A 27,206-nucleotide genomic window follows, 5' to 3' on the forward strand; every position below is an offset into this window, starting at 1 on the left:
GACCCAAAAAAAAGTTTGAAAAATTTTGGGACCAAAAAAATTTTGACCAAAAAAAAAACTTCGAAAAAATTTTGAGCCAAAAAAAAGTTTGAAAAATTTTGGGACCAAAAAAATTTTGACCCAAAAAAATGTTTGAAAAATTTTGGGACCAAAACAATTTTGACCCAAAAAAAAGTTTGAAAAATTTTGGGACCAAAAAAATTTTGACCAAAAAAAAAACTTCGAAAAAATTTTGAGCCAAAAAAAAGTTTGAAAAATTTTGGGACCAAAAAAATTTTGACCCAAAAAAAAGTTTGAAAAATTTTGGGACCAAAAAAATTTTGACCGAAATAAAACTTCGAAAAAAATTTGACCCAAAAAAAAGTTTGAAAAATTTTGGGACCAAAAAAATTTTGACCCAAAAAAAAAGTTTGAAAAATTTTGGGACCAAAAAAATTTTGACCCAAAAAAAAGTTTGAAAAAATTTTGACACAAAAAAAAGTTCGAAAAATTTTGGGACCAAAAAAATTTTGACCGAAAAAAAACTTCGAAAAAATTTTGACCCAAAAAAAAGTTTGAAAAATTTTGGGACCAAAAAAATTTTGACCGAAAAAAAACTTCGAAAAAATTTTGACCCAAAAAAAAGTTTGAAAAATTTTGGGGCCAAAAAAATTTTGACCCAAAAAAAAGTTCGGAAAATTTTGGGACCAAAAAAATTTTGACCGAAAAAAAACTTCGAAAAAATTTTGACCAAAAAAAAAGTTTGAAAAATTTTGGGACCAAAAAAATTTTGACCGAAAAAAAAACGTCGAAAAAATTTTGACCCAAAAAAAAGTTTGAAAAATTTTGGGACCAAAAAAATTTTGACCCAAAAAAAAGTTTGAAAAATTTTGGGACCAAAAAAATTTTGACCCAAAAAAAAGTTTGAAAAAATTTTGACACAAAAAAAAGTTTGAAAAATTTTGGGACCAAAACAATTTTGACCCAAAAAAAAGTTTGAAAAATTTTGGGACCAAAAAAATTTTGACCGAAAAAAAACTTCGAAAAAATTTTGACCCAAAAAAAAGTTTGAAAAATTTTGGGACCAAAAAAATTTTGACCCAAAAAAAAGTTCGGAAAATTTTGGGACCAAAAAAATTTTGACCGAAAAAAAAACTTCGAAAAAATTTTGACCAAAAAAAAAATTGAAAAATTTTGGGACCAAAAAAATTTTGACCCAAAAAAAAGTTTGAAAAATTTTGGGACCAAAAAAATTTTGACCGAAAAAAAACTTCGAAAAAATTTTGACCCAAAAAAAAGTTTGAAAAATTTTGGGACCAAAAAAATTTTGACCCAAAAAAAAGTTTGAAAAAATTTTGACACAAAAAAAAGTTTGAAAAATTTTGGGACCAAAACAATTTTGACCCAAAAAAAAGTTTGAAAAATTTTGGGACCAAAAAAATTTTGACCGAAAAAAAACTTCGAAAAAATTTTGACCCAAAAAAAAGTTTGAAAAATTTTGGGACCAAAAAAATTTTGACCCAAAAAAAAGTTTGAAAAATTTTGGGACCAAAAAAATTTTGACCGAAAAAAAACTTCGAAAAAATTTTGACCCAAAAAAAAGTTTGAAAAATTTTGGGACCAAAAAAATTTTGACCCAAAAAAAAGTTCGGAAAATTTTGGGACCAAAAAAATTTTGACCGAAAAAAAAACTTCGAAAAAATTTTGACCAAAAAAAAAATTGAAAAATTTTGGGACCAAAAAAATTTTGACCCAAAAAAAAGTTTGAAAAATTTTGGGACCAAAAAAATTTTGACCGAAAAAAAACTTCGAAAAAATTTTGACCCAAAAAAAAGTTTGAAAAATTTTGGGACCAAAAAAATTTTGACCCAAAAAAAAGTTTGAAAAAATTTTGACACAAAAAAAAGTTTGAAAAATTTTGGGACCAAAACAATTTTGACCCAAAAAAAAGTTTGAAAAATTTTGGGACCAAAAAAATTTTGACCGAAAAAAAACTTCGAAAAAATTTTGACCCAAAAAAAAGTTTGAAAAATTTTGGGACCAAAAAAATTTTGACCGAAAAAAAAACTTCGAAAAAATTTTGACCCAAAAAAAAGTTTGAAAAATTTTGGGACCAAAAAAATTTTGACCCAAAAAAAAGTTTGAAAAATTTTGGGACCAAAAAAATTTTGACCCAAAAAAAAGTTTGAAAAAATTTTGACACAAAAAAAAGTTTGAAAAATTTTGGGACCAAAACAATTTTGACCCAAAAAAAAGTTTGAAAAATTTTGGGACCAAAAAAATTTTGACCAAAAAAAAAACTTCGAAAAAATTTTGAGCCAAAAAAAAGTTTGAAAAATTTTGGGACCAAAAAAATTTTGACCCAAAAAAATGTTTGGAAAATTTTGGGACCAAAACAATTTTGACCCAAACAAAAGTTTGAAAAATTTTGGGACCAAAAAAATTTTGACCAAAAAAAAAACTTCGAAAAAATTTTGAGCCAAAAAAAAGTTTGAAAAATTTTGGGACCAAAAAAATTTTGACCCAAAAAAAAGTTTGAAAAATTTTGGGACCAAAAAAATTTTGACCGAAATAAAACTTCGAAAAAAATTTGACCCAAAAAAAAGTTTGAAAAATTTTGGGACCAAAAAAATTTTGACCCAAAAAAAAAGTTTGAAAAATTTTGGGACCAAAAAAATTTTGACCCAAAAAAAAGTTTGAAAAAATTTTGACACAAAAAAAAGTTCGAAAAATTTTGGGACCAAAAAAATTTTGACCGAAAAAAAACTTCGAAAAAATTTTGACCCAAAAAAAAGTTTGAAAAATTTTGGGACCAAAAAAATTTTGACCGAAAAAAAACTTCGAAAAAATTTTGACCCAAAAAAAAGTTTGAAAAATTTTGGGGCCAAAAAAATTTTGACCCAAAAAAAAGTTCGGAAAATTTTGGGACCAAAAAAATTTTGACCGAAAAAAAACTTCGAAAAAATTTTGACCAAAAAAAAAGTTTGAAAAATTTTGGGACCAAAAAAATTTTGACCGAAAAAAAAACTTCGAAAAAATTTTGACCCAAAAAAAATTTGAAAAATTTTGGGACCAAAAAAATTTTGACCCAAAAAAAAGTTTGAAAAATTTTGGGACCAAAAAAATTTTGACCTAAAAAAAAGTTTGAAAAAATTTTGACACAAAAAAAAGTTTGAAAAATTTTGGGACCAAAACAATTTTGACCCAAAAAAAAGTTTGAAAAATTTTGGGACCAAAAAAATTTTGACCGAAAAAAAAACTTCGAAAAAATTTTGACCCAAAAAAAAGTTTGAAAAATTTTGGGACCAAAAAAATTTTGACCGAAAAAAAAACTTCGAAAAAATTTTGACCCAAAAAAAAGTTTGAAAAATTTTGGGACCAAAAAAATTTTGACCGAAATAAAACTTCGAAAAAAATTTGACCCAAAAAAAAGTTTGAAAAATTTTGGGACCAAAAAAATTTTGACCCAAAAAAAAGTTTGAAAAATTTTGGGACCAAAAAAATTTTGACCCAAAAAAAAGTTTGAAAAAATTTTGACACAAAAAAAAGTTCGAAAAATTTTGGGACCAAAAAAATTTTGACCGAAAAAAAACTTCGAAAAAATTTTGACCCAAAAAAAAGTTTGAAAAATTTTGGGACCAAAAAAATTTTGACCGAAAAAAAACTTCGAAAAAATTTTGACCTAAAAAAAAGTTTGAAAAATTTTGGGGCCAAAAAAATTTTGACCCAAAAAAAAGTTCGGAAAATTTTGGGACCAAAAAAATTTTGACCGAAAAAAAACTTCGAAAAAATTTTGACCAAAAAAAAAGTTTGAAAAATTTTGGGACCAAAAAAATTTTGACCGAAAAAAAAACGTCGAAAAAATTTTGACCCAAAAAAAAGTTTGAAAAATTTTGGGACCAAAAAAATTTTGACCCAAAAAAAAGTTTGAAAAATTTTGGGACCAAAAAAATTTTGACCCAAAAAAAAGTTTGAAAAAATTTTGACACAAAAAAAAGTTTGAAAAATTTTGGGACCAAAACAATTTTGACCCAAAAAAAAGTTTGAAAAATTTTGGGACCAAAAAAATTTTGACCGAAAAAAAAACTTCGAAAAAATTTTGACCAAAAAAAAAGTTTGAAAAATTTTGGGACCAAAAAAATTTTGACCCAAAAAAAAGTTTGAAAAATTTTGGGACCAAAAAAATTTTGACCCAAAAAAAAGTTTGAAAAAATTTTGACACAAAAAAAAGTTTGAAAAATTTTGGGACCAAAAAAATTTTGACCCAAAAAAAAGTTTGAAAAATTTTGGGACCAAAAAAATTTTGACCGAAATAAAACTTCGAAAAAAATTTGACCCAAAAAAAAGTTTGAAAAATTTTGGGACCAAAAAAATTTTGACCCAAAAAAAAGTTTGAAAAAATTTTGACACAAAAAAAAGTTCGAAAAATTTTGGGACCAAAAAAATTTTGACCGAAAAAAAACTTCGAAAAAATTTTGACCCAAAAAAAAGTTTGAAAAATTTTGGGACCAAAAAAATTTTGACCGAAAAAAAAACTTCGAAAAAATTTTGACCCAAAAAAAAGTTTGAAAAGTTTTGGGACCAAAAAAATTTTGACCCAAAAAAAAAGTTCGGAAAATTTTGGGACCAAAAAAATTTTGACCGAAAAAAAACTTCGAAAAAATTTTGACCAAAAAAATTTTGACCGAAAAAAAAACTTCGAAAAAATTTTGACCCAAAAAAAAGTTTGAAAAATTTTGGGACCAAAAAAATTTTGACCCAAAAAAAAGTTTGAAAAATTTTGGGACCAAAAAAATTTTGACCCAAAAAAAAGTTTGAAAAAATTTTGACACAAAAAAAAGTTTGAAAAATTTTGGGACCAAAACAATTTTGACCCAAAAAAAAGTTTGAAAAATTTTGGGACCAAAAAAATTTTGACCGAAAAAAAAACTTCGAAAAAATTTTGACCCAAAAAAAAGTTTGAAAAATTTTGGGACCAAAAAAATTTTGACCGAAAAAAAAACTTCGAAAAAATTTTGACCCAAAAAAAAGTTTGAAAAGTTTTGGGACCAAAAAAATTTTGACCCAAAAAAAAAGTTCGGAAAATTTTGGGACCAAAAAAATTTTGACCGAAAAAAAACTTCGAAAAAATTTTGACCAAAAAAATTTTGACCGAAAAAAAAACTTCGAAAAAATTTTGACCCAAAAAAAAGTTTGAAAAATTTTGGGACCAAAAAAATTTTGACCCAAAAAAAAGTTTGAAAAATTTTGGGACCAAAAAAATTTTGACCCAAAAAAAAGTTTGAAAAAATTTTGACACAAAAAAAAGTTTGAAAAATTTTGGGACCAAAACAATTTTGACCCAAAAAAAAGTTTGAAAAATTTTGGGACCAAAAAAATTTTGACCGAAAAAAAAACTTCGAAAAAATTTTGACCCAAAAAAAAGTTTGAAAAGTTTTGGGACCAAAAAAATTTTGACCCAAAAAAAAAGTTCGGAAAATTTTGGGACCAAAAAAATTTTGACCGAAAAAAAACTTCGAAAAAATTTTGACCAAAAAAATTTTGACCGAAAAAAAAACTTCGAAAAAATTTTGACCCAAAAAAAAGTTTGAAAAATTTTGGGACCAAAAAAATTTTGACCCAAAAAAAAGTTTGAAAAATTTTGGGACCAAAAAAATTTTGACCCAAAAAAAAGTTTGAAAAAATTTTGACCCAAAAAAAAGTTTGAAAAATTTTGGGACCAAAACAATTTTGACCCAAAAAAAAGTTTGAAAAATTTTGGGACCAAAAAAATTTTGACCGAAAAAAAAACTTCGAAAAAATTTTGACCCAAAAAAAAGTTTGAAAAATTTTGGGACCAAAAAAATTTTGACCCAAAAAAAAGTTTGAAAAATTTTGGGACCAAAAAAATTTTGACCGAAATAAAACTTCGAAAAAAATTTGACCCAAAAAAAAGTTTGAAAAATTTTGGGACCAAAAAAATTTTGACCCAAAAAAAAGTTTGAAAAATTTTGGGACCAAAAAAATTTTGACCCAAAAAAAAGTTTGAAAAAATTTTGACACAAAAAAAAGTTCGAAAAATTTTGGGACCAAAAAAATTTTGACCGAAAAAAAACTTCGAAAAAATTTTGACCCAAAAAAAAGTTTGAAAAATTTTGGGACCAAAAAAATTTTGACCGAAAAAAAAACTTCGAAAAAATTTTGACCCAAAAAAAAGTTTGAAAAGTTTTGGGACCAAAAAAATTTTGACCCAAAAAAAAAGTTCGGAAAATTTTGGGACCAAAAAAATTTTGACCGAAAAAAAACTTCGAAAAAATTTTGGGACCAAAAAAATTTTGACCGAAAAAAAAACTTCGAAAAAATTTTGACCCAAAAAAAAGTTTGAAAAATTTTGGGACCAAAAAAATTTTGACCCAAAAAAAAGTTTGAAAAAATTTTGACACAAAAAAAAGTTTGAAAAATTTTGGGACCAAAACAATTTTGACCCAAAAAAAAGTTTGAAAAATTTTGGGACCAAAAAAATTTTGACCGAAAAAAAAACTTCGAAAAAATTTTGACCCAAAAAAAAGTTTGAAAAATTTTGGGACCAAAAAAATTTTGACCCAAAAAAAAGTTTGAAAAATTTTGGGACCAAAAAAATTTTGACCGAAATAAAACTTCGAAAAAAATTTGACCCAAAAAAAAGTTTGAAAAATTTTGGGACCAAAAAAATTTTGACCCAAAAAAAAGTTTGAAAAATTTTGGGACCAAAAAAATTTTGACCCAAAAAAAAAGTTCGGAAAATTTTGGGACCAAAAAAATTTTGACCGAAAAAAAACTTCGAAAAAATTTTGGGACCAAAAAAATTTTGACCCAAAAAAAAGTTTGAAAAATTTTGGGACCAAAAAAATTTTGACCCAAAAAAAAGTTTGAAAAAATTTTGACACAAAAAAAAGTTTGAAAAATTTTGGGACCAAAACAATTTTGACCCAAAAAAAAGTTTGAAAAATTTTGGGACCAAAAAAATTTTGACCGAAAAAAAAACTTCGAAAAAATTTTGACCCAAAAAAAAGTTTGAAAAGTTTTGGGACCAAAAAAATTTTGACCCAAAAAAAAAGTTCGGAAAATTTTGGGACCAAAAAAATTTTGACCGAAAAAAAACTTCGAAAAAATTTTGACCAAAAAAATTTTGACCGAAAAAAAAACTTCGAAAAAATTTTGACCCAAAAAAAAGTTTGAAAAATTTTGGGACCAAAAAAATTTTGACCCAAAAAAAAGTTTGAAAAATTTTGGGACCAAAAAAATTTTGACCCAAAAAAAAGTTTGAAAAAATTTTGACACAAAAAAAAGTTTGAAAAATTTTGGGACCAAAACAATTTTGACCCAAAAAAAAGTTTGAAAAATTTTGGGACCAAAAAAATTTTGACCGAAAAAAAAACTTCGAAAAAATTTTGACCCAAAAAAAAGTTTGAAAAATTTTGGGACCAAAAAAATTTTGACCCAAAAAAAAGTTTGAAAAATTTTGGGACCAAAAAAATTTTGACCGAAATAAAACTTCGAAAAAAATTTGACCCAAAAAAAAGTTTGAAAAATTTTGGGACCAAAAAAATTTTGACCCAAAAAAAAGTTTGAAAAATTTTGGGACCAAAAAAATTTTGACCCAAAAAAAAGTTTGAAAAAATTTTGACACAAAAAAAAGTTCGAAAAATTTTGGGACCAAAAAAATTTTGACCGAAAAAAAACTTCGAAAAAATTTTGACCCAAAAAAAAGTTTGAAAAATTTTGGGACCAAAAAAATTTTGACCGAAAAAAAAACTTCGAAAAAATTTTGACCCAAAAAAAAGTTTGAAAAGTTTTGGGACCAAAAAAATTTTGACCCAAAAAAAAAGTTCGGAAAATTTTGGGACCAAAAAAATTTTGACCGAAAAAAAACTTCGAAAAAATTTTGGGACCAAAAAAATTTTGACCGAAAAAAAAACTTCGAAAAAATTTTGACCCAAAAAAAAGTTTGAAAAATTTTGGGACCAAAAAAATTTTGACCCAAAAAAAAGTTTGAAAAAATTTTGACACAAAAAAAAGTTTGAAAAATTTTGGGACCAAAACAATTTTGACCCAAAAAAAAGTTTGAAAAATTTTGGGACCAAAAAAATTTTGACCGAAAAAAAAACTTCGAAAAAATTTTGACCCAAAAAAAAGTTTGAAAAATTTTGGGACCAAAAAAATTTTGACCCAAAAAAAAGTTTGAAAAATTTTGGGACCAAAAAAATTTTGACCGAAATAAAACTTCGAAAAAAATTTGACCCAAAAAAAAGTTTGAAAAATTTTGGGACCAAAAAAATTTTGACCCAAAAAAAAGTTTGAAAAATTTTGGGACCAAAAAAATTTTGACCCAAAAAAAAGTTTGAAAAAATTTTGACACAAAAAAAAGTTCGAAAAATTTTGGGACCAAAAAAATTTTGACCGAAAAAAAACTTCGAAAAAATTTTGACCCAAAAAAAAGTTTGAAAAATTTTGGGACCAAAAAAATTTTGACCGAAAAAAAAACTTCGAAAAAATTTTGACCCAAAAAAAAGTTTGAAAAGTTTTGGGACCAAAAAAATTTTGACCCAAAAAAAAAGTTCGGAAAATTTTGGGACCAAAAAAATTTTGACCGAAAAAAAACTTCGAAAAAATTTTGACCAAAAAAATTTTGACCGAAAAAAAAACTTCGAAAAAATTTTGACCCAAAAAAAAGTTTGAAAAATTTTGGGACCAAAAAAATTTTGACCCAAAAAAAAGTTTGAAAAATTTTGGGACCAAAAAAATTTTGACCCAAAAAAAAGTTTGAAAAATTTTGGGACCAAAAAAATTTTGACCGAAATAAAACTTCGAAAAAAATTTGACCCAAAAAAAAGTTTGAAAAATTTTGGGACCAAAAAAATTTTGACCCAAAAAAAAGTTTGAAAAATTTTGGGACCAAAAAAATTTTGACCCAAAAAAAAGTTTGAAAAAATTTTGACACAAAAAAAAGTTCGAAAAATTTTGGGACCAAAAAAATTTTGACCGAAAAAAAACTTCGAAAAAATTTTGACCCAAAAAAAAGTTTGAAAAATTTTGGGACCAAAAAAATTTTGACCGAAAAAAAAACTTCGAAAAAATTTTGACCCAAAAAAAAGTTTGAAAAGTTTTGGGACCAAAAAAATTTTGACCCAAAAAAAAAGTTCGGAAAATTTTGGGACCAAAAAAATTTTGACCGAAAAAAAACTTCGAAAAAATTTTGGGACCAAAAAAATTTTGACCGAAAAAAAAACTTCGAAAAAATTTTGACCCAAAAAAAAGTTTGAAAAATTTTGGGACCAAAAAAATTTTGACCCAAAAAAAAGTTTGAAAAAATTTTGACACAAAAAAAAGTTTGAAAAATTTTGGGACCAAAACAATTTTGACCCAAAAAAAAGTTTGAAAAATTTTGGGACCAAAAAAATTTTGACCGAAAAAAAAACTTCGAAAAAATTTTGACCCAAAAAAAAGTTTGAAAAATTTTGGGACCAAAAAAATTTTGACCCAAAAAAAAGTTTGAAAAATTTTGGGACCAAAAAAATTTTGACCGAAATAAAACTTCGAAAAAAATTTGACCCAAAAAAAAGTTTGAAAAATTTTGGGACCAAAAAAATTTTGACCCAAAAAAAAGTTTGAAAAATTTTGGGACCAAAAAAATTTTGACCCAAAAAAAAGTTTGAAAAAATTTTGACACAAAAAAAAGTTCGAAAAATTTTGGGACCAAAATAATTTTGACCGAAAAAAAACTTCGAAAAAAATTTGACCCAAAAAAAAGTTTGAAAAATTTTGGGACCAAAAAAATTTTGACCGAAAAAAAAACTTCGAAAAAATTTTGACCCAAAAAAAAGTTTGAAAAGTTTTGGGACCAAAAAAATTTTGACCCAAAAAAAAAGTTCGGAAAATTTTGGGACCAAAAAAATTTTGACCGAAAAAAAACTTCGAAAAAATTTTGACCAAAAAAATTTTGACCGAAAAAAAAACTTCGAAAAAATTTTGACCCAAAAAAAAGTTTGAAAAATTTTGGGACCAAAAAAATTTTGACCCAAAAAAAAGTTTGAAAAATTTTGGGACCAAAAAAATTTTGACCCAAAAAAAAGTTTGAAAAAATTTTGACACAAAAAAAAGTTTGAAAAATTTTGGGACCAAAACAATTTTGACCCAAAAAAAAGTTTGAAAAATTTTGGGACCAAAAAAATTTTGACCGAAAAAAAAACTTCGAAAAAATTTTGACCCAAAAAAAAGGTTGAAAAATTTTGGGACCAAAAAAATTTTGACCGAAAAAAAAACTTCGAAAAAATTTTGACCCAAAAAAAAGTTTGAAAAGTTTTGGGACCAAAAAAATTTTGACCCAAAAAAAAAGTTCGGAAAATTTTGGGACCAAAAAAATTTTGACCGAAAAAAAACTTCGAAAAAAATTTGACCAAAAAAATTTTGACCGAAAAAAAAACTTCGAAAAAATTTTGACCCAAAAAAAAGTTTGAAAAATTTTGGGACCAAAAAAATTTTGACCCAAAAAAAAGTTTGAAAAATTTTGAGACCAAAAAAATTTTGACCCAAAAAAAAGTTTGAAAAAATTTTGACACAAAAAAAAGTTTGAAAAATTTTGGGACCAAAACAATTTTGACCCAAAAAAAAGTTTGAAAAATTTTGGGACCAAAAAAATTTTGACCGAAAAAAAAACTTCGAAAAAATTTTGACCCAAAAAAAAGTTTGAAAAGTTTTGGGACCAAAAAAATTTTGACCCAAAAAAAAAGTTCGGAAAATTTTGGGACCAAAAAAATTTTGACCGAAAAAAAACTTCGAAAAAATTTTGACCAAAAAAATTTTGACCGAAAAAAAAACTTCGAAAAAATTTTGACCCAAAAAAAAGTTTGAAAAATTTTGGGACCAAAAAAATTTTGACCCAAAAAAAAGTTTGAAAAATTTTGGGACCAAAAAAATTTTGACCCAAAAAAAAGTTTGAAAAAATTTTGACACAAAAAAAAGTTTGAAAAATTTTGGGACCAAAACAATTTTGACCCAAAAAAAAGTTTGAAAAATTTTGGGACCAAAAAAATTTTGACCGAAAAAAAAACTTCGAAAAAATTTTGACCCAAAAAAAAGTTTGAAAAATTTTGGGACCAAAAAAATTTTGACCCAAAAAAAAGTTTGAAAAATTTTGGGACCAAAAAAATTTTGACCGAAATAAAACTTCGAAAAAAATTTGACCCAAAAAAAAGTTTGAAAAATTTTGGGACCAAAAAAATTTTGACCCAAAAAAAAGTTTGAAAAATTTTGGGACCAAAAAAATTTTGACCCAAAAAAAAGTTTGAAAAAATTTTGACACAAAAAAAAGTTCGAAAAATTTTGGGACCAAAAAAATTTTGACCGAAAAAAAACTTCGAAAAAATTTTGACCCAAAAAAAAGTTTGAAAAATTTTGGGACCAAAAAAATTTTGACCGAAAAAAAAACTTCGAAAAAATTTTGACCCAAAAAAAAGTTTGAAAAGTTTTGGGACCAAAAAAATTTTGACCCAAAAAAAAAGTTCGGAAAATTTTGGGACCAAAAAAATTTTGACCGAAAAAAAACTTCGAAAAAATTTTGGGACCAAAAAAATTTTGACCGAAAAAAAAACTTGGAAAAATTTTGACCCAAAAAAAAGTTTGAAAAATTTTGGGACCAAAAAAATTTTGACCCAAAAAAAAGTTTGAAAAATTTTGGGACCAAAAAAATTTTGACCGAAAAAAAAACTTCGAAAAAATTTTGACCCAAAAAAAAGTTTGAAAAATTTTGGGACCAAAAAAATTTTGACCCAAAAAAAAGTTTGAAAAATTTTGGGAGCAAAAAAATTTTGACCCAAAAAGAAGTTTGAAAAAATTTTGACCCAAAAAAAAGTTTGAAAAATTTTGGGACCAAAACAATTTTGACCCAAAAAAAAGTTTGAAAAATTTTGGGACCAAAAAAATTTTGACCCAAAAAAAAGTTCGAAAAATTTTGGGACCAAAAAAATTTTGACCGAAAAAAAACTTCGAAAAAATTTTGACCCAAAAAAAAGTTTGAAAAATTTTGGGACCAAAAAAAATTTGACCGAAAAAAACTTCGAAAAAATTTTGACCCAAAAAAAAGTTTGAAAAATTTTGGGACCAAAAAAATTTTGACCCAAAAAAAAGTTTGAAAAATTTTGGGACCAAAAAAATTTTGACCGAAAAAAAACTTCGAAAAAATTTTGACCCAAAAAAAAGTTTGAAAAATTTTGGGACCAAAAAAATTTGGACCGAAAAAAAACTTCGAAAAAATTTTGACCAAAAAAAAGTTTGAAAAATTTTGGGACCAAAAAAATTTTGACCGAAAAAAAAACTTCAAAAAAATTTTGACCCAAAAAAAAGTTTGAAAAATTTTGGGACCAAAAAAATTTTGACCCAAAAAAAAGTTTGAAAAATTTTGGGACCAAAAAAATTTTGACCCAAAAAAAAGTTTGAAAAAATTTTGACACAAAAAAAAGTTTGAAAAATTTTGGGACCAAAACAATTTTGACCCAAAAAAAAGTTTGAAAAATTTTGGGACCAAAAAAATTTTGACCCAAAAAAAAGTTTGAAAAATTTTGGGACCAAAAAAATTTTGACCGAAAAAAAACTTCGAAAAAATGTTGACCCAAAAAAAAGTTTGAAAAATTTTGGGACCAAAAAAATTTTGACCGAAAAAAAAGTTCGAAAAAATTTTGACCCAAAAAAAAGTTAGAAAAATTTTGGGACCAAAAAAAGTTTGACCGAAAAAAAACGTCGAAAAAATTTTGACCAAAAAAAAAGTTTGAAAAATTTTGGGACCAAAAAAATTTTGACCGAAAAAAAAAATTCGAAAAAATTTTGACCCAAAAAAAAGTTTGAAAAATTTTGGTACCAAAAAAATTTTGACCCAAAAAAAAAGTTCGAAAAATTTTGGGACCAAAAAAATTTTGACCGAAAAAAAACTTCGAAAAAAGTTTGACCCAAAAAAAAGTTTGAAAAATTTTGGGACCAAAAAAATTTTGACCGAAAAAAAAACTTCGAAAAAATTTTGACCAAAAAAAAAGTTTGAAAAATTTTGGGACCAAAAAAATTTTGACCCAAAAAAAAGTTCGAAAAATTTTGGGACCAAAAAAATTTTGACCGAAAAAAAACTTCGAAAAAATTTTGACCCAAAAAAAAGTTTGAAAAATTTTGGGGCCAAAAAATTTTGACCCAAAAAAAAGTTCGGAAAATTTTGGGACCAAAAAAATTTTGACCGAAAAAAAACTTCGAAAAAATTTTGACCGAAAAAAAAACGTCGAAAAAATTTTGACCCAAAAAAAAGTTTGAAAAATTTTGGGACCAAAAAAATTTTGACCCAAAAAAAAGTTTGAAAAATTTTGGGACCAAAAAAATTTTGACCCAAAAAAAAGTTTGAAAAAATTTTGACACAAAAAAAAGTTTGAAAAATTTTGGGACCAAAACAATTTTGACCCAAAAAAAAGTTTGAAAAATTTTGTGACCAAAAAAATTTTGACCGAAAAAAAAAATTCGAAAAAATTTTGACCCAAAAAAAAGTTTGAAAAATTTTGGGACCAAAACAATTTTGACCCAAAAAAAAGTTTGAAAAAAAACTTCGAAAACATTTTGACCGAAAAAAAACTTCGAAAAAATTTTGACCCAAAAAAAAGTTTGAAAAATTTTGGGACCAAAAAAATTTTGACCCAAAAAAAAGTTCGGAAAATTTTGGGACCAAAAAAATTTTGACCGAAAAAAAACTTCGAAAAAATTTTGACCCAAAAAAAAGTTTGAAAAATTTTGGGACCAAAAAAATTTTGACCGAAAAAAAAACTTCGAAAAAATTTTGACCAAAAAAAAAGTTTGAAAAATTTTGGGACCAAAAAAATTTTGACCCAAAAAGAAGTTTGAAAAATTTTGACCCAAAAAAAAGTTCGAAAAATTTTGGGACCAAAAAAATTTTGACCGAAAAAAAACTTCGAAAAAATTTTGACCCAAAAAAAAGTTTGAAAAATTTTGGGACCAAAAAAAATTTGACCGAAAAAAACTTCGAAAAAATTTTGACCCAAAAAAAAGTTTGAAAAATTTTGGGACCAAAAAAATTTTGACCCAAAAAAAAGTTTGAAAAATTTTGGGACCAAAAAAATTTTGACCGAAAAAAAACTTCGAAAAAATTTTGACCCAAAAAAAAGTTTGAAAAATTTTGGGACCAAAAAAATTTGGACCGAAAAAAAACTTCGAAAAAATTTTGACCAAAAAAAAGTTTGAAAAATTTTGGGACCAAAAAAATTTTGACCGAAAAAAAAACTTCAAAAAAATTTTGACCCAAAAAAAAGTTTGAAAAATTTTGGGACCAAAAAAATTTTGACCCAAAAAAAAGTTTGAAAAATTTTGGGACCAAAAAAATTTTGACCCAAAAAAAAGTTTGAAAAAATTTTGACACAAAAAAAAGTTTGAAAAATTTTGGGACCAAAACAATTTTGACCCAAAAAAAAGTTTGAAAAATTTTGGGACCAAAAAAATTTTGACCCAAAAAAAAGTTTGAAAAATTTTGGGACCAAAAAAATTTTGACCGAAAAAAAACTTCGAAAAAATGTTGACCCAAAAAAAAGTTTGAAAAATTTTGGGACCAAAAAAATTTTGACCGAAAAAAAAGTTCGAAAAAATTTTGACCCAAAAAAAAGTTAGAAAAATTTTGGGACCAAAAAAAGTTTGACCGAAAAAAAACGTCGAAAAAATTTTGACCAAAAAAAAAGTTTGAAAAATTTTGGGACCAAAAAAATTTTGACCGAAAAAAAAAATTCGAAAAAATTTTGACCCAAAAAAAAGTTTGAAAAATTTTGGTACCAAAAAAATTTTGACCCAAAAAAAAAGTTCGAAAAATTTTGGGACCAAAAAAATTTTGACCGAAAAAAAACTTCGAAAAAAGTTTGACCCAAAAAAAAGTTTGAAAAATTTTGGGACCAAAAAAATTTTGACCGAAAAAAAAACTTCGAAAAAATTTTGACCAAAAAAAAAGTTTGAAAAATTTTGGGACCAAAAAAATTTTGACCCAAAAAAAAGTTCGAAAAATTTTGGGACCAAAAAAATTTTGACCGAAAAAAAACTTCGAAAAAATTTTGACCCAAAAAAAAGTTTGAAAAATTTTGGGGCCAAAAAATTTTGACCCAAAAAAAAGTTCGGAAAATTTTGGGACCAAAAAAATTTTGACCGAAAAAAAACTTCGAAAAAATTTTGACCGAAAAAAAAACGTCGAAAAAATTTTGACCCAAAAAAAAGTTTGAAAAATTTTGGGACCAAAAAAATTTTGACCCAAAAAAAAGTTTGAAAAATTTTGGGACCAAAAAAATTTTGACCCAAAAAAAAGTTTGAAAAAATTTTGACACAAAAAAAAGTTTGAAAAATTTTGGGACCAAAACAATTTTGACCCAAAAAAAAGTTTGAAAAATTTTGTGACCAAAAAAATTTTGACCGAAAAAAAAAATTCGAAAAAATTTTGACCCAAAAAAAAGTTTGAAAAATTTTGGGACCAAAAAAATTTTGACCCAAAAAAAAGTTTGAAAAAAAACTTCGAAAACATTTTGACCGAAAAAAAACTTCGAAAAAATTTTGACCCAAAAAAAAGTTTGAAAAATTTTGGGACCAAAAAAATTTTGACCCAAAAAAAAGTTCGGAAAATTTTGGGACCAAAAAAATTTTGACCGAAAAAAAACTTCGAAAAAATTTTGACCCAAAAAAAAGTTTGAAAAATTTTGGGACCAAAAAAATTTTGACCGAAAAAAAAACTTCGAAAAAATTTTGACCAAAAAAAAAGTTTGAAAAATTTTGGGACCAAAAAAATTTTGACCCAAAAAAAAGTTCGAAAAATTTTGGGACCAAAAAAATTTTGACCGAAAAAAAACTTCGAAAAAATTTTGACCCAAAAAAAAGTTTGAAAAATTTTGGGGCCAAAAAAATTTTGACCCAAAAAAAAGTTCGGAAAATTTTGGGACCAAAAAAATTTTGACCGAAAAAAAACTTCGAAAAAATTTTGACCAAAAAAAAAGTTTGAAAAATTTTGGGACCAAAAAAATTTTGACCGAAAAAAAAACGTCGAAAAAATTTTGACCCAAAAAAAAGTTTGAAAAATTTTGGGACCAAAAAAATTTTGACCCAAAAAAAAGTTTGAAAAATTTTGGGACCAAAAAAATTTTGACCGAAAAAAAAACTTCGAAAAAATTTTGACCCAAAAAAAAGTTTGAAAAATTTTGGGACCAAAAATATTTTGACCCAAAAAAAAGTTTGAAAAATTTTGGGACCAAAAAAATTTTGACCCAAAAAGAAGTTTGAAAAAATTTTGACCCAAAAAAAAGTTTGAAAAATTTTGGGACCAAAACAATTTTGACCCAAAAAAAAGTTTGAAAAATTTTGGGACCAAAAAAATTTTGACCCAAAAAAAAGTTCGAAAAATTTTGGGACCAAAAAAATTTTGACCGAAAAAAAACTTCGAAAAAATTTTGACCCAAAAAAAAGTTTGAAAAATTTTGGGACCAAAAAAAATTTGACCGAAAAAAACTTCGAAAAAATTTTGACCCAAAAAAAAGTTTGAAAAATTTTGGGACCAAAAAAATTTTGACCCAAAAAAAAGTTTGAAAAATTTTGGGACCAAAAAAATTTTGACCGAAAAAAAACTTCGAAAAAATTTTGACCCAAAAAAAAGTTTGAAAAATTTTGGGACCAAAAAAATTTGGACCGAAAAAAAACTTCGAAAAAATTTTGACCAAAAAAAAGTTTGAAAAATTTTGGGACCAAAAAAATTTTGACCGAAAAAAAAACTTCAAAAAAATTTTGACCCAAAAAAAAGTTTGAAAAATTTTGGGACCAAAAAAATTTTGACCCAAAAAAAAGTTGGAAAAATTTTGGGACAAAAAAAATTTTGACCCAAAAAAAAGTTTGAAAAAATTTTGACACAAAAAAAAGTTTGAAAAATTTTGGGACCAAAACAATTTTGACCCAAAAAAAAGTTTGAAAAATTTTGGGACCAAAAAAATTTTGACCCAAAAAAAAGTTTGAAAAATTTTGGGACCAAAAAAATTTTGACCGAAAAAAAACTTCGAAAAAATGTTGACCCAAAAAAAAGTTTGAAAAATTTTGGGACCAAAAAAATTTTGACCGAAAAAAAACTTCGAAAAAATTTTGACCAAAAAAATTTTGACCGAAAAAAAAACTTCGAAAAAATTTTGACCCAAAAAAAAGTTTGAAAAATTTTGGGACCAAAAAAATTTTGACCCAAAAAAAAGTTTGAAAAATTTTGGGACCAAAAAAATTTTGACCCAAAAAAAAGTTTGAAAAAATTTTGACACAAAAAAAAGTTTGAAAAATTTTGGGACCAAAACAATTTTGACCCAAAAAAAAGTTTGAAAAATTTTGGGACCAAAAAAATTTTGACCGAAAAAAAAACTTCGAAAAAATTTTGACCCAAAAAAAAGTTTGAAAAATTTTGGGACCAAAAAAATTTTGACCGAAAAAAAAACTTCGAAAAAATTTTGACCCAAAAAAAAGTTTGAAAAGTTTTGGGACCAAAAAAATTTTGACCCAAAAAAAAAGTTCGGAAAATTTTGGGACCAAAAAAATTTTGACCGAAAAAAAACTTCGAAAAAATTTTGACCAAAAAAATTTTGACCGAAAAAAAAACTTCGAAAAAATTTTGACCCAAAAAAAAGTTTGAAAAATTTTGGGACCAAAAAAATTTTGACCCAAAAAAAAGTTTGAAAAATTTTGGGACCAAAAAAATTTTGACCCAAAAAAAAGTTTGAAAAAATTTTGACACAAAAAAAAGTTTGAAAAATTTTGGGACCAAAACAATTTTGACCCAAAAAAAAGTTTGAAAAATTTTGGGACCAAAAAAATTTTGACCGAAAAAAAAACTTCGAAAAAATTTTGACCCAAAAAAAAGTTTGAAAAGTTTTGGGACCAAAAAAATTTTGACCCAAAAAAAAAGTTCGGAAAATTTTGGGACCAAAAAAATTTTGACCGAAAAAAAACTTCGAAAAAATTTTGACCAAAAAAATTTTGACCGAAAAAAAAACTTCGAAAAAATTTTGACCCAAAAAAAAGTTTGAAAAATTTTGGGACCAAAAAAATTTTGACCCAAAAAAAAGTTTGAAAAATTTTGGGACCAAAAAAATTTTGACCCAAAAAAAAGTTTGAAAAAATTTTGACCCAAAAAAAAGTTTGAAAAATTTTGGGACCAAAACAATTTTGACCCAAAAAAAAGTTTGAAAAATTTTGGGACCAAAAAAATTTTGACCGAAAAAAAAACTTCGAAAAAATTTTGACCCAAAAAAAAGTTTGAAAAATTTTGGGACCAAAAAAATTTTGACCCAAAAAAAAGTTTGAAAAATTTTGGGACCAAAAAAATTTTGACCGAAATAAAACTTCGAAAAAAATTTGACCCAAAAAAAAGTTTGAAAAATTTTGGGACCAAAAAAATTTTGACCCAAAAAAAAGTTTGAAAAATTTTGGGACCAAAAAAATTTTGACCCAAAAAAAAGTTTGAAAAAATTTTGACACAAAAAAAAGTTCGAAAAATTTTGGGACCAAAAAAATTTTGACCGAAAAAAAACTTCGAAAAAATTTTGACCCAAAAAAAAGTTTGAAAAATTTTGGGACCAAAAAAATTTTGACCGAAAAAAAAACTTCGAAAAAATTTTGACCCAAAAAAAAGTTTGAAAAGTTTTGGGACCAAAAAAATTTTGACCCAAAAAAAAAGTTCGGAAAATTTTGGGACCAAAAAAATTTTGACCGAAAAAAAACTTCGAAAAAATTTTGGGACCAAAAAAATTTTGACCGAAAAAAAAACTTCGAAAAAATTTTGACCCAAAAAAAAGTTTGAAAAATTTTGGGACCAAAAAAATTTTGACCCAAAAAAAAGTTTGAAAAAATTTTGACACAAAAAAAAGTTTGAAAAATTTTGGGACCAAAACAATTTTGACCCAAAAAAAAGTTTGAAAAATTTTGGGACCAAAAAAATTTTGACCGAAAAAAAAACTTCGAAAAAATTTTGACCCAAAAAAAAGTTTGAAAAATTTTGGGACCAAAAAAATTTTGACCCAAAAAAAAGTTTGAAAAATTTTGGGACCAAAAAAATTTTGACCGAAATAAAACTTCGAAAAAAATTTGACCCAAAAAAAAGTTTGAAAAATTTTGGGACCAAAAAAATTTTGACCCAAAAAAAAGTTTGAAAAATTTTGGGACCAAAAAAATTTTGACCCAAAAAAAAAGTTCGGAAAATTTTGGGACCAAAAAAATTTTGACCGAAAAAAAACTTCGAAAAAATTTTGGGACCAAAAAAATTTTGACCCAAAAAAAAGTTTGAAAAATTTTGGGACCAAAAAAATTTTGACCCAAAAAAAAGTTTGAAAAAATTTTGACACAAAAAAAAGTTTGAAAAATTTTGGGACCAAAACAATTTTGACCCAAAAAAAAGTTTGAAAAATTTTGGGACCAAAAAAATTTTGACCGAAAAAAAAACTTCGAAAAAATTTTGACCCAAAAAAAAGTTTGAAAAGTTTTGGGACCAAAAAAATTTTGACCCAAAAAAAAAGTTCGGAAAATTTTGGGACCAAAAAAATTTTGACCGAAAAAAAACTTCGAAAAAATTTTGACCAAAAAAATTTTGACCGAAAAAAAAACTTCGAAAAAATTTTGACCCAAAAAAAAGTTTGAAAAATTTTGGGACCAAAAAAATTTTGACCCAAAAAAAAGTTTGAAAAATTTTGGGACCAAAAAAATTTTGACCCAAAAAAAAGTTTGAAAAAATTTTGACACAAAAAAAAGTTTGAAAAATTTTGGGACCAAAACAATTTTGACCCAAAAAAAAGTTTGAAAAATTTTGGGACCAAAAAAATTTTGACCGAAAAAAAAACTTCGAAAAAATTTTGACCCAAAAAAAAGTTTGAAAAATTTTGGGACCAAAAAAATTTTGACCCAAAAAAAAGTTTGAAAAATTTTGGGACCAAAAAAATTTTGACCGAAATAAAACTTCGAAAAAAATTTGACCCAAAAAAAAGTTTGAAAAATTTTGGGACCAAAAAAATTTTGACCCAAAAAAAAGTTTGAAAAATTTTGGGACCAAAAAAATTTTGACCCAAAAAAAAGTTTGAAAAAATTTTGACACAAAAAAAAGTTCGAAAAATTTTGGGACCAAAAAAATTTTGACCGAAAAAAAACTTCGAAAAAATTTTGACCCAAAAAAAAGTTTGAAAAATTTTGGGACCAAAAAAATTTTGACCGAAAAAAAAACTTCGAAAAAATTTTGACCCAAAAAAAAGTTTGAAAAGTTTTGGGACCAAAAAAATTTTGACCCAAAAAAAAAGTTCGGAAAATTTTGGGACCAAAAAAATTTTGACCGAAAAAAAACTTCGAAAAAATTTTGGGACCAAAAAAATTTTGACCGAAAAAAAAACTTCGAAAAAATTTTGACCCAAAAAAAAGTTTGAAAAATTTTGGGACCAAAAAAATTTTGACCCAAAAAAAAGTTTGAAAAAATTTTGACACAAAAAAAAGTTTGAAAAATTTTGGGACCAAAACAATTTTGACCCAAAAAAAAGTTTGAAAAATTTTGGGACCAAAAAAATTTTGACCGAAAAAAAAACTTCGAAAAAATTTTGACCCAAAAAAAAGTTTGAAAAATTTTGGGACCAAAAAAATTTTGACCCAAAAAAAAGTTTGAAAAATTTTGGGACCAAAAAAATTTTGACCGAAATAAAACTTCGAAAAAAATTTGACCCAAAAAAAAGTTTGAAAAATTTTGGGACCAAAAAAATTTTGACCCAAAAAAAAGTTTGAAAAATTTTGGGACCAAAAAAATTTTGACCCAAAAAAAAGTTTGAAAAAATTTTGACACAAAAAAAAGTTCGAAAAATTTTGGGACCAAAAAAATTTTGACCGAAAAAAAACTTCGAAAAAATTTTGACCCAAAAAAAAGTTTGAAAAATTTTGGGACCAAAAAAATTTTGACCGAAAAAAAAACTTCGAAAAAATTTTGACCCAAAAAAAAGTTTGAAAAGTTTTGGGACCAAAAAAATTTTGACCCAAAAAAAAAGTTCGGAAAATTTTGGGACCAAAAAAATTTTGACCGAAAAAAAACTTCGAAAAAATTTTGACCAAAAAAATTTTGACCGAAAAAAAAACTTCGAAAAAATTTTGACCCAAAAAAAAGTTTGAAAAATTTTGGGACCAAAAAAATTTTGACCCAAAAAAAAGTTTGAAAAATTTTGGGACCAAAAAAATTTTGACCCAAAAAAAAGTTTGAAAAATTTTGGGACCAAAAAAATTTTGACCGAAATAAAACTTCGAAAAAAATTTGACCCAAAAAAAAGTTTGAAAAATTTTGGGACCAAAAAAATTTTGACCCAAAAAAAAGTTTGAAAAATTTTGGGACCAAAAAAATTTTGACCCAAAAAAAAGTTTGAAAAAATTTTGACACAAAAAAAAGTTCGAAAAATTTTGGGACCAAAAAAATTTTGACCGAAAAAAAACTTCGAAAAAATTTTGACCCAAAAAAAAGTTTGAAAAATTTTGGGACCAAAAAAATTTTGACCGAAAAAAAAACTTCGAAAAAATTTTGACCCAAAAAAAAGTTTGAAAAGTTTTGGGACCAAAAAAATTTTGACCCAAAAAAAAAGTTCGGAAAATTTTGGGACCAAAAAAATTTTGACCGAAAAAAAACTTCGAAAAAATTTTGGGACCAAAAAAATTTTGACCGAAAAAAAAACTTCGAAAAAATTTTGACCCAAAAAAAAGTTTGAAAAATTTTGGGACCAAAAAAATTTTGACCCAAAAAAAAGTTTGAAAAAATTTTGACACAAAAAAAAGTTTGAAAAATTTTGGGACCAAAACAATTTTGACCCAAAAAAAAGTTTGAAAAATTTTGGGACCAAAAAAATTTTGACCGAAAAAAAAACTTCGAAAAAATTTTGACCCAAAAAAAAGTTTGAAAAATTTTGGGACCAAAAAAATTTTGACCCAAAAAAAAGTTTGAAAAATTTTGGGACCAAAAAAATTTTGACCGAAATAAAACTTCGAAAAAAATTTGACCCAAAAAAAAGTTTGAAAAATTTTGGGACCAAAAAAATTTTGACCCAAAAAAAAGTTTGAAAAATTTTGGGACCAAAAAAATTTTGACCCAAAAAAAAGTTTGAAAAAATTTTGACACAAAAAAAAGTTCGAAAAATTTTGGGACCAAAATAATTTTGACCGAAAAAAAACTTCGAAAAAAATTTGACCCAAAAAAAAGTTTGAAAAATTTTGGGACCAAAAAAATTTTGACCGAAAAAAAAACTTCGAAAAAATTTTGACCCAAAAAAAAGTTTGAAAAGTTTTGGGACCAAAAAAATTTTGACCCAAAAAAAAAGTTCGGAAAATTTTGGGACCAAAAAAATTTTGACCGAAAAAAAACTTCGAAAAAATTTTGACCAAAAAAATTTTGACCGAAAAAAAAACTTCGAAAAAATTTTGACCCAAAAAAAAGTTTGAAAAATTTTGGGACCAAAAAAATTTTGACCCAAAAAAAAGTTTGAAAAATTTTGGGACCAAAAAAATTTTGACCCAAAAAAAAGTTTGAAAAAATTTTGACACAAAAAAAAGTTTGAAAAATTTTGGGACCAAAACAATTTTGACCCAAAAAAAAGTTTGAAAAATTTTGGGACCAAAAAAATTTTGACCGAAAAAAAAACTTCGAAAAAATTTTGACCCAAAAAAAAGGTTGAAAAATTTTGGGACCAAAAAAATTTTGACCGAAAAAAAAACTTCGAAAAAATTTTGACCCAAAAAAAAGTTTGAAAAGTTTTGGGACCAAAAAAATTTTGACCCAAAAAAAAAGTTCGGAAAATTTTGGGACCAAAAAAATTTTGACCGAAAAAAAACTTCGAAAAAAATTTGACCAAAAAAATTTTGACCGAAAAAAAAACTTCGAAAAAATTTTGACCCAAAAAAAAGTTTGAAAAATTTTGGGACCAAAAAAATTTTGACCCAAAAAAAAGTTTGAAAAATTTTGAGACCAAAAAAATTTTGACCCAAAAAAAAGTTTGAAAAAATTTTGACACAAAAAAAAGTTTGAAAAATTTTGGGACCAAAACAATTTTGACCCAAAAAAAAGTTTGAAAAATTTTGGGACCAAAAAAATTTTGACCGAAAAAAAAACTTCGAAAAAATTTTGACCCAAAAAAAAGTTTGAAAAGTTTTGGGACCAAAAAAATTTTGACCCAAAAAAAAAGTTCGGAAAATTTTGGGACCAAAAAAATTTTGACCGAAAAAAAACTTCGAAAAAATTTTGACCAAAAAAATTTTGACCGAAAAAAAAACTTCGAAAAAATTTTGACCCAAAAAAAAGTTTGAAAAATTTTGGGACCAAAAAAATTTTGACCCAAAAAAAAGTTTGAAAAATTTTGGGACCAAAAAAATTTTGACCCAAAAAAAAGTTTGAAAAAATTTTGACACAAAAAAAAGTTTGAAAAATTTTGGGACCAAAACAATTTTGACCCAAAAAAAAGTTTGAAAAATTTTGGGACCAAAAAAATTTTGACCGAAAAAAAAACTTCGAAAAAATTTTGACCCAAAAAAAAGTTTGAAAAATTTTGGGACCAAAAAAATTTTGACCCAAAAAAAAGTTTGAAAAATTTTGGGACCAAAAAAATTTTGACCGAAATAAAACTTCGAAAAAAATTTGACCCAAAAAAAAGTTTGAAAAATTTTGGGACCAAAAAAATTTTGACCCAAAAAAAAGTTTGAAAAATTTTGGGACCAAAAAAATTTTGACCCAAAAAAAAGTTTGAAAAAATTTTGACACAAAAAAAAGTTCGAAAAATTTTGGGACCAAAAAAATTTTGACCGAAAAAAAACTTCGAAAAAATTTTGACCCAAAAAAAAGTTTGAAAAATTTTGGGACCAAAAAAATTTTGACCGAAAAAAAAACTTCGAAAAAATTTTGACCCAAAAAAAAGTTTGAAAAGTTTTGGGACCAAAAAAATTTTGACCCAAAAAAAAAGTTCGGAAAATTTTGGGACCAAAAAAATTTTGACCGAAAAAAAACTTCGAAAAAATTTTGGGACCAAAAAAATTTTGACCGAAAAAAAAACTTGGAAAAATTTTGACCCAAAAAAAAGTTTGAAAAATTTTGGGACCAAAAAAATTTTGACCCAAAAAAAAGTTTGAAAAATTTTGGGACCAAAAAAATTTTGACCGAAAAAAAAACTTCGAAAAAATTTTGACCCAAAAAAAAGTTTGAAAAATTTTGGGACCAAAAAAATTTTGACCCAAAAAAAAGTTTGAAAAATTTTGGGAGCAAAAAAATTTTGACCCAAAAAGAAGTTTGAAAAAATTTTGACCCAAAAAAAAGTTTGAAAAATTTTGGGACCAAAACAATTTTGACCCAAAAAAAAGTTTGAAAAATTTTGGGACCAAAAAAATTTTGACCCAAAAAAAAGTTCGAAAAATTTTGGGACCAAAAAAATTTTGACCGAAAAAAAACTTCGAAAAAATTTTGACCCAAAAAAAAGTTTGAAAAATTTTGGGACCAAAAAAAATTTGACCGAAAAAAACTTCGAAAAAATTTTGACCCAAAAAAAAGTTTGAAAAATTTTGGGACCAAAAAAATTTTGACCCAAAAAAAAGTTTGAAAAATTTTGGGACCAAAAAAATTTTGACCGAAAAAAAACTTCGAAAAAATTTTGACCCAAAAAAAAGTTTGAAAAATTTTGGGACCAAAAAAATTTGGACCGAAAAAAAACTTCGAAAAAATTTTGACCAAAAAAAAGTTTGAAAAATTTTGGGACCAAAAAAATTTTGACCGAAAAAAAAACTTCAAAAAAATTTTGACCCAAAAAAAAGTTTGAAAAATTTTGGGACCAAAAAAATTTTGACCCAAAAAAAAGTTTGAAAAATTTTGGGACCAAAAAAATTTTGACCCAAAAAAAAGTTTGAAAAAATTTTGACACAAAAAAAAGTTTGAAAAATTTTGGGACCAAAACAATTTTGACCCAAAAAAAAGTTTGAAAAATTTTGGGACCAAAAAAATTTTGACCCAAAAAAAAGTTTGAAAAATTTTGGGACCAAAAAAATTTTGACCGAAAAAAAACTTCGAAAAAATGTTGACCCAAAAAAAAGTTTGAAAAATTTTGGGACCAAAAAAATTTTGACCGAAAAAAAAGTTCGAAAAAATTTTGACCCAAAAAAAAGTTAGAAAAATTTTGGGACCAAAAAAAGTTTGACCGAAAAAAAACGTCGAAAAAATTTTGACCAAAAAAAAAGTTTGAAAAATTTTGGGACCAAAAAAATTTTGACCGAAAAAAAAAATTCGAAAAAATTTTGACCCAAAAAAAAGTTTGAAAAATTTTGGTACCAAAAAAATTTTGACCCAAAAAAAAAGTTCGAAAAATTTTGGGACCAAAAAAATTTTGACCGAAAAAAAACTTCGAAAAAAGTTTGACCCAAAAAAAAGTTTGAAAAATTTTGGGACCAAAAAAATTTTGACCGAAAAAAAAACTTCGAAAAAATTTTGACCAAAAAAAAAGTTTGAAAAATTTTGGGACCAAAAAAATTTTGACCCAAAAAAAAGTTCGAAAAATTTTGGGACCAAAAAAATTTTGACCGAAAAAAAACTTCGAAAAAATTTTGACCCAAAAAAAAGTTTGAAAAATTTTGGGGCCAAAAAATTTTGACCCAAAAAAAAGTTCGGAAAATTTTGGGACCAAAAAAATTTTGACCGAAAAAAAACTTCGAAAAAATTTTGACCGAAAAAAAAACGTCGAAAAAATTTTGACCCAAAAAAAAGTTTGAAAAATTTTGGGACCAAAAAAATTTTGACCCAAAAAAAAGTTTGAAAAATTTTGGGACCAAAAAAATTTTGACCCAAAAAAAAGTTTGAAAAAATTTTGACACAAAAAAAAGTTTGAAAAATTTTGGGACCAAAACAATTTTGACCCAAAAAAAAGTTTGAAAAATTTTGTGACCAAAAAAATTTTGACCGAAAAAAAAAATTCGAAAAAATTTTGACCCAAAAAAAAGTTTGAAAAATTTTGGGACCAAAACAATTTTGACCCAAAAAAAAGTTTGAAAAAAAACTTCGAAAACATTTTGACCGAAAAAAAACTTCGAAAAAATTTTGACCCAAAAAAAAGTTTGAAAAATTTTGGGACCAAAAAAATTTTGACCCAAAAAAAAGTTCGGAAAATTTTGGGACCAAAAAAATTTTGACCGAAAAAAAACTTCGAAAAAATTTTGACCCAAAAAAAAGTTTGAAAAATTTTGGGACCAAAAAAATTTTGACCGAAAAAAAAACTTCGAAAAAATTTTGACCAAAAAAAAAGTTTGAAAAATTTTGGGACCAAAAAAATTTTGACCCAAAAAGAAGTTTGAAAAATTTTGACCCAAAAAAAAGTTCGAAAAATTTTGGGACCAAAAAAATTTTGACCGAAAAAAAACTTCGAAAAAATTTTGACCCAAAAAAAAGTTTGAAAAATTTTGGGACCAAAAAAAATTTGACCGAAAAAAACTTCGAAAAAATTTTGACCCAAAAAAAAGTTTGAAAAATTTTGGGACCAAAAAAATTTTGACCCAAAAAAAAGTTTGAAAAATTTTGGGACCAAAAAAATTTTGACCGAAAAAAAACTTCGAAAAAATTTTGACCCAAAAAAAAGTTTGAAAAATTTTGGGACCAAAAAAATTTGGACCGAAAAAAAACTTCGAAAAAATTTTGACCAAAAAAAAGTTTGAAAAATTTTGGGACCAAAAAAATTTTGACCGAAAAAAAAACTTCAAAAAAATTTTGACCCAAAAAAAAGTTTGAAAAATTTTGGGACCAAAAAAATTTTGACCCAAAAAAAAGTTTGAAAAATTTTGGGACCAAAAAAATTTTGACCCAAAAAAAAGTTTGAAAAAATTTTGACACAAAAAAAAGTTTGAAAAATTTTGGGACCAAAACAATTTTGACCCAAAAAAAAGTTTGAAAAATTTTGGGACCAAAAAAATTTTGACCCAAAAAAAAGTTTGAAAAATTTTGGGACCAAAAAAATTTTGACCGAAAAAAAACTTCGAAAAAATGTTGACCCAAAAAAAAGTTTGAAAAATTTTGGGACCAAAAAAATTTTGACCGAAAAAAAAGTTCGAAAAAATTTTGACCCAAAAAAAAGTTAGAAAAATTTTGGGACCAAAAAAAGTTTGACCGAAAAAAAACGTCGAAAAAATTTTGACCAAAAAAAAAGTTTGAAAAA

Source organism: Astyanax mexicanus, chromosome 12 (genome assembly GCF_023375975.1).
Source record: "Astyanax mexicanus isolate ESR-SI-001 chromosome 12, AstMex3_surface, whole genome shotgun sequence".
Lineage (NCBI taxonomy): Eukaryota > Metazoa > Chordata > Actinopteri > Characiformes > Acestrorhamphidae > Astyanax > Astyanax mexicanus.